This window comes from Dipodomys spectabilis, unplaced genomic scaffold (assembly GCF_019054845.1).
Source record: "Dipodomys spectabilis isolate Male_0828 unplaced genomic scaffold, ASM1905484v1 ptg000352l, whole genome shotgun sequence".
NCBI lineage: Eukaryota > Metazoa > Chordata > Mammalia > Rodentia > Heteromyidae > Dipodomys > Dipodomys spectabilis.
The window spans coordinates 659,711-668,337 of NW_024871029.1; the positions used below are offsets into that span (position 1 = coordinate 659,711).

General features: G+C 34.8%; 1 pseudogene; it reads left to right on the plus strand.

Moving 5' to 3' along the window:
* The first annotated feature begins 7,019 nt into the window (after positions 1 to 7,019).
* On the plus strand, positions 7,020 to 7,721 carry LOC122095478 (annotated as a pseudogene).
* Positions 7,722 to 8,627: the final 906 nt, after the last annotated feature.

Consider the following 8,627-nt stretch of genomic DNA (forward strand, 5'->3'; position numbering starts at 1 on the left):
GATACTTTACTTAATCATGATCCAAAAATGGGTATGATGCTATTAATGGCATCAAACAAAATGTAATTGTTATAAATGAAAAGGTGAAATAATTGACATAATAAAAAAGAAAAATAAACATATTCTAAGGTTGCAAAATTCTATGGCAAAAAGGAGCCTTCTGCATGTGTTTATCTGAAGAAAGAAAAATAAAATTCTTCCTAAAGTTTTGTATAGTACTAAAGTTATAAACATAGGGTAAGGGTGGTTAGTTAAAATAGCAAAGACATCAAACTTTTGAGAAGACATAATCAGAGATGATTGAAAGCAATGGGTTAATGGGTTATAACAAAAAAAATCAGTCATCCTCGTTGCATCTCTTCAAAGACACCTTTGTAAGCTAACAAATTCACACCAACGATGAACCCAGCTATTCGGAATATGCAAATCATAAGGATCCCATTTTCAGACCAGTTGAAGTTTAATCTTAATGAAACTCCATTTCAGCAAATAATCTAAACATGTTTTTAATCCTTTAATCTCAGTTATATGGGAATTATAAGTGGGAAAATCATAATCCCTGATAGCTCTAGCAAATAGTGGGAACATTTGTAAAGTTATCCTAAACGGATATGGCTGAAGTTACAAAGAGCACAAGGCCCCAAATTCAACATTTAACCATCAAATATATGGAATTCACACACATACACACCCACATATGCTCATTATTCATAATATAAATTTGAACAATTAATATGATATAAGTATATATGTATATATTTATAAAAATAAAAGAACCATTAATAATCAACAATATTTATTTGTTTCATTTACTATCAGTCATGATTGCTAATCTCTTACACCACTGATTTTTTTTGTGGGTGTTAATGGAAACCAAAACATAGTTTCTTCTTTTAGTTAAGAACCAAAATTTTCCATCCCTACTAATGGATGCAGTCATTGAAAAGTGATTGGATCATGAAATTTTGGCCTAATCAGAGTATTAATCCACAAATGGATTCATTATTTGATTGAACTTTTGGGAGATGATGGAAAGGGGAAAAAATATGACAGATTTTCTTGAAGGGATTTTCTTCTTTCTTTTTCCCTCTGCCTCCCTCTCTCTTCCTTTCCTTCTCCCTCAACCTCTCCTTCTTTCTCTTCCTCTTTCTACTTCCTCTGTGTTCTATATGTGCATAGTTCTGTACTCATAATGCATCTTCCATGTTTTTCTGTACATAAATACTGGAGAGACATGCACTTACTGATAGTGATACAGCAACCTCTGAAGCTATGAGCCAAAAAAATCTGTTCTCCTTTTAAACTGTTTCTCACAAGTATTTCTCACAGTAATGAAAATTCTGAAGAAGACAGTAGAATTTGGATACCTGTGCTGCATGTATCTACAAGATGCCTTGGAATATTTCTCCCACAGATGAAGTATGCATTTAGAAAATTGTTGGTGGACAAGCATAGCTAGAGAACATGTGATTTTGTACATAGCATAAGCAAGAAGATAGACTCATAAGAACATTGACATTACAGTACTAATAGTGTGTTACCGCCAGGTGCAAGTGGTGGAAGACTGTAAACTTAGCTAATCAGGAGGCTGAAATCTAAGGCAAGGAAAATCTGTGATAATCTTATATGCAATAAAATCACAGTAAGAGCTTGACATGGTGCTATAGCTCAAGTGGTAGAACACTAGCCTTGAGCAGAAAAGCTCAAGTACAGTGACTAGTACCAGAGTGCAAGCACTAGAACAAGCCTCAAACCATCAGTCAATCAATGAATAAAAGTTTATTCCATAAGGCACCAGAGTAAAATTGTCTGATATCATTAGCTTTAAAGATATATTGACTAGTAGTCTTTTATAAGTAGAACTGTGAAAGCAATGCATAGAAGGTATGAAAGTTTTAGAAATTAATTGGCAAGATAGAAAAAATACTTTACATGTACGAGTAACAGGAATTAGTGGCAACCTTAGAAAGCTGACTGCTTATTTCTGGCTTGTATTTGAAGATATTATGGACTGAAATTTCAAGTCCACACACAGTTTCTTGTAAATCTATCTAGTCAGGAGTCAGAGGGCTGGGGGTTCTTGGTTCTAAGCTAGTTGAAGCAAAACAATTCTGTGAGATTTCCTTCCAAATTAACTAACAAAATGTAAGATTAGAGGTATAGTTCAAGGAGTAGAATTCCAACTGTAAGACCCAGGGCCTCTGAGTGCATATCTTGGCACACCACAAATAGAGATGAAAAAAATGCTCAAAAATCACACACTGATAAAAATGTCAGGTTTTTGGAACAAAATGTATTCTGTCTTTATAGAAATTATCTTTGAGGAACTTGTGGCATAACTGGATCAAATTATAAAAGAATGATTGAAAATATGTATCTGGAACTCATGTGAAAGCAGCCCACAAGCATAGTAACTTTTAGATACAAGCAACACCTAAATTGATTACATGGTTTTAACAGGAAGGAGAATTATTGTACAGCACTCTGTTCCAACATGGATACTTATCATAGTTCAATATTGTATCTTCCTCTAATTTCAGTCATTTTTTACATTCTGTGTTTTGGGGCTGTTTAAGGTGACTATATTGAGGTTTGAACTCAGGACATCATGTTTACTTAGCTTTTTTGTAGCTCATGGTTGTCATTCTTCCTCTTGGACCACAATTGGTTGCCTGACTGCCTGCCTGCCTTCCCTTCCTTTCTCCCTCCATCCCTCCCACCTTCTCTCTCTCTCTCTCTCTCTCTCTCTCTCTTTCCTTTGTTCATTCTTTCTTTCTTCCTTTGTTTCTTTCCTTCTTTCTCTTTTCTAAGTACCTCTCATATTTCTGCTCAAATTGGACTTGATTCATGTTGCTCAGCTCTCAAGCTCAAAAGTAGGTAGAACTAGAGGTGTGAGCCACTGGTACCTGTCTTATCTTCTTTATTCAGTGTCTCCGAAAGGGAAGTTTCTTCTCAGTGATCCTGATATGTACAGATAGATCTACTTGTACAAGTTCTTAGGAGAAGGGTGCAACAATAATTAGCTTGTCATACTAAATCGACAAGGCTCAGATAAATTAATTTTTCTAGACATCAGGCTATTTGGATGAAGGCCAATTTCCTATGCAATCTTTTCTTTGATCAAACAGAAAGTTAGTGAAGATGTGGGGAATGAGAAGGGAAAGATTCCAAGAATTATACTGTGATTTCTTTAAGAGAAGATATACATCTAAAAGCAATAATGGATACATAGATTTTGGAATTACACTGTTCATGAATATAACAAATGAAAATAATAGAAGAATTGAGAGTAAGATTTCAAAAAAATACTGTAAGGGTGATAAACAGTGTGTTTACAATTACATAAGCATGGTAATGAGTACATTTCTATTTTTTTTCTATTACTCCCTCTATCACATTCTCCTTCTTACCCCTCCCTACTCCGGTCTCGCCCAAATTTTAAAGTTCATCCCAACTTAGTGTCTAGTGGATATCATTGTTGCATTAGTTGATTCTTTGTCCAGCTGTTTCTGTAATTCCATTTTCCTAGGAGAGTAGGATTTGAACATCCTATATTTAAGGTAGAATTTTAGAAGACAGCACTGGAACAAATATAGGACAATATTTTATATAAGCTAAAAAGATACACACTGCTTTGCAGTTCATGTTAAGGAAAATAAAGCAGGAAACATTAGTAACCCTCTTAAGAATCAACTATGGAAAATCTTGATGAAGGTTGTCCTTAGAGGAACTGGATTCAGTAGAATAGGAAACCCAGGATATACTACACAGATAATGGGAATGCTATTGTTTTGAGATATAGTATAGAGTTTCTAACTGAAGACCAAAATGGATGAGCTACCAATGGTTTCACAACTTGGAAGTAGGGATGTTTAGATTGGGCTCCTAAGTGTGCATTTGTTTGAATTTTGGATAGATGCTTTATTAGCTTACTAGAATTTCGAAAAAAGTAGGCTATAAACTGTTTGACTTAAGTCGCAACATCCATAGTATGAGCAGCTATGATTAAGAAAGAATATGTAGCTTAAACAACAGAAATGTATTGTCTCATAGTTCTGCAGCCTATAATTCTGAGATTACAAGACTCACAGATCCATGCTATCTCTAAAGGTGACAGATAGTAACAATTATAACCTACTCTCATCTTTTTTAGGCCCATGGCTTAAGACAGTATAAATTCAATCTTTATAGGACATACTTGTATGTACACCTCTTTGAGTGCCATTTTACTGTTGCTTACTGTTGTTATTTACTGTTTTTACAAAGATTACATATTGGATTTAAGGACTACCTAACTATACTATAACCTCATATCAACTAATTTCGAATAGCAGTTGAGATCATAGTAAGGAATATTAGTTTTTAGGATCCCTTGTGTGAATATCGGGGCTTACTCAACCCTAAACAAGTGCTGAATAATGGATGTGAGAAGCATACAAAAGACAGTGAATATAGGATGAGAAATTCACATCTTTTTTGGTTGCTGTTTTGTTTTTTGCCTTATAAAGTCAGTATATTAAATAAATCATAAGTATGAATAACCCAGGAGTTTTTTTCCTACAAAAACTATCTTTTTCAGCTTAGCAATATCATGATATTTCAAAATGTTCCACCAGCTTGATGATATGCATTTCTATCACATACACATCTTTACATACACTCAAAGGTAGAAAACTGCACCAAAATGAGTAAGGAGTACATTTAACAGAGAAGTGGACAAATATAGGACAGTGAAAAACCTGCACATAACAAGTGTGTCATGTAAGAGGGAAAATATGTAGTGATATGAGCTATGACAAGAAAAAGATTGAAAATATATGGCAACCTTAAAACTGTCTTCAGGCCTATAGGAACAAACTTGCTACATCAGCTGAGATAAAATAAGTGTGAGTTAGACTGTGGAGTATTTGGACTTTAAATATCAAATAACCAGTGCCTGGAAAATGCTAAAATAAACTAACACTGCTTGGTACTAAATATTTAGAAAAAATTCCCTATGTCATGATAACTTTCATTTCAAGGGCTGCTTTCATCCAGCAAGAGGGACATTTTTCTAGGTCATGAGTCCCAGGCGTATCATCTCTAATAAGAATCTTGCACAGATAACTTTCTTACACTTGTCTTATACCAATTGATCCCCTCGATTTAATATACCATGTGAAGTTTAAGTTCAGTAATTTCTGATTTAAATTGTCTTTCCTTGGGGAAGCTTGTGTTCTTTCTAAACTATTCTTTTATACCTCCTTACCTCTCATGTCAGCTATTCTTTTATACCTCCTTACCTCTCATTTTCTCAGTATCAACTGTGCAATTAATCAAGGGTCATTTTTCATTTAAAGTTTTTTTTTAATAATGAGTAAAGGATGAAAATATTTACTATTTGCCTTCCAACAACCTAGTCCAAAAATTTACTTAAATCACAAGCATCAATATTTCATAGTGATGGTTTAATTTTTACACATCTTGCCTTAATGAACATTGAAAGTAAATTTTGACTATTTTTTAATGATTATCACATGATAATGATTACCCTCATGGCTTAGATGAGAACTATAACCTATGTGAAATGCCTTTCAGGTGCTGCAGCCCATGGGCGTGTCCATCACTACTTTCTAGCAGACTTCCTTTGAAGAAACTTACTTATTTGCTTGATGCTAATTGCTTATGCCTCCAATCTGAGCTACTCATGAAGCTGAGATCTAGAGATTTTTTGACTCAAAGAGAGCTCAAGTAGAAAAGTTTTTCAAACTCTATTTAACTAGCAAAAAAAAAAAGAAACAGAAACACAAAAATACTAAAAAAAAAAAAAAAAAAAAACAGGCTGGAGTATATCTTAATCGGTAGAACATCAGCTTATATCAGGTAAACTGAGCATGTGCAAGACATTCAGGCAAAAAATAAATAAATGAAAGGTTAATGATTGATCAGTTTGAGTAAAGGTATAAAGACAAGATTTTTACTTCAAGATCTAATATCCTCAACTTCTTTTATCTTCTTATCACAACTGAAATCCTACAAACTAGATTTGATAGCAGGAAAGAGAAAAATATTGGACCAGTCTCCAGAAACCAAAAGAAATGTAGAAAAGTTTGGGTTGGAATTTTATCAAAAGATGTCTGTGGGAGGGTCAGTGTATTGATGAAAATATTATGGATTGTCTTAAAGGACAAGTATGCTGGAAATAGGTTAGGGGTTGAGGGCTTTGATAGTTACATTTTCCAAATATTTGTTGATTAATAGAAGTTATCAGTAAATTCTGAAACAAATAAAAATCACAAATCTTAGTTCTTTTATTTTTCTTTTTGTTCCAAAACTAGACTTGAACTCAGAGTCTGGGCGACGTTCCTGAGCTTTATCTTCTCAAAGGCATTACTCTTCCACTTGAACCATACCTTCAATTCTAGCATTATTGGTTGGCACTTATAGATAAAAGCCACAGAAGTTATCAGGCCATGCTGGCTTTTAAATTCAGTCTCTCAGATTACAGCCTCTTGAATAGCTAGGATTACATTCATGAGGCACTGGTGATTGACTCAGGTATGTTTTTATTCATGCCTTTTAACTTCTGAAAAAATGATGCAATATTTGTCAGAATTTAATATTGTAATTATTTTTAAAGATGAATGTTTTAGAAAGACTAAGAATTGCAGTGATGTTTCATGGTCCTCCTTAAGTTCATTTCTTTTTAGAGAAATACTTAAGTTTCTGGGTCCAACCTTTTTAGGATTCTGTTTGAGTAGTGCTTTGGTGAGACATGGAAACAAAAATTTTGGCCTGTACTCTATGTGGTTCTGATGAATAATAAAGTGCAAAGACAGACAAAGAGATTCAGTCAAGAATTTCTACATTCTCAGTGATGACTAAGGTGGTGAAAAATAAGTCAATAAACAATTTAACAATATAACAGAGCCGCCACCAGCGCCAGCACATCCCTGCCAGAGCTGAAAGGAGGTCGGCCACCTGCCCTTCGCTTCTCACCGGCTGTTCGCGTCCTCGTACTTGTTCCAGAAACCTGTTAAAACATTGTGGATTACTATGAAGTTCTAGGCATGCAGAGGCATGCCTTAGCCGAGGATATAAAAAATGCATACAGGAAACTGGCATTAAAGTGGCATCCAGATAAAAACTCTGAGAATAAAGAAGCAGAGAGAAAATTCAAACAGGTAGCTGAGGCATTAAGAGGTGTTGTCAGATGCTAAAAAACAGGACAGCTATGACACATTAAATAGTGGAGGAGGAGGTGGAATTCATTTTGACAGTCCATTTCAATTTGCTTTACATTCCGGAAACCAGATGATGTCTTCAGGGAATTTTTTGGTGAAAGGGACCCATTTTCATTCGAATTTTTTGAAGACCCATTTGATGACTTTTTTGGGAACTGAAGGGGTCCTCGAGAAAGCAGAACCTGACATGCAGGCTCCTGTTTCTCTGCCTTCAGTGTATTTCCATCATTTGGAGGGGGATTTTCTTCATTTGATGCAGGATTTATTTCATTTGCGTCAGTGCGTCACGAAGACATCACTTCCTCCACGTCATTTGGAGGTCGTGGGATGGGCAACTTCAAGTCCCTATCAACTTCCAATAAATAGTTAATGGCAGGAAAATAACTGTTGTTAAGAATTGTTAAGAATGGTCAGGAAAGAGAAGTTGAAGAAGATGGCCAGCTAAAGTCCTTGACAATAAATAGTAAGGAGCAGCTGCTACGCTTGGATAACAAGTAACTCAGAGCATGCAATTAACAGGAATGTTAAAAAAAAATAACAAGCACCATTTGAGGATTAAAAGGAAATTTTTTTTGAAGATTTCAAATGAACTCGACTTTCAGTATAACTGTACTAATCTAAGGTATTTATAAACAGCTCATCGGAGCCTCTATTTGTCATAGACATTTGATTTTATTGTTGGGACCACACAATAGGACCATTTTTTTTCTTTAAAATTGTTTTAATCTCTGTATGCTCTTTCCTTTTTATTAAGCGTAATCCAAGGTGAGGCCCATGACTCTTGAGTAGTCCTAGGACAAGATTGTACTCTAACACCAGCATGGACCTGCTTTTGCTGTATTTGAAATATGAGCCATGTAGTTCAGCCTGCTGTGAAGTTGACATAGCCAGGTAAATGGAGAGAGTGTATGGGGTTAAGATACATAGACGGAGATTGACAAAAGGGGTGATAATGATGAAATAACATATATCTCAAATGTACCTGCTCACGGGTATTGTTAGTATTCTCTTGGGAAAAGGGAGGCATTGTTGTTATTCACAAATTACATACTTATTTTATTCTATATTCTAAAATATAGCTGGAAAATTGGATCACTCCAGCTGATTTGATCCATAATAAAGTTAGAAACCAATGTCCTAATTTTTTGAAAAATCTAAAATGTGAAGATTGGCTAATAAATGATTTAAGATTCATTCCAGACGGCTGGAAATTACTGGATTAGATGTTACAATATTCCAATGGTTATACAAAACATAATCAAATTATCACAATCAAATACTTCCTAGCAGGCAGCGTTGTGACCCAAGGTCTTAATACAGGTGCCTGGCCCATGAGACAAACTTGTTGCCTACACAGCTGCAATGTGAGAATGATAGCATTCCTATATATTTTTTTCCTTTAAA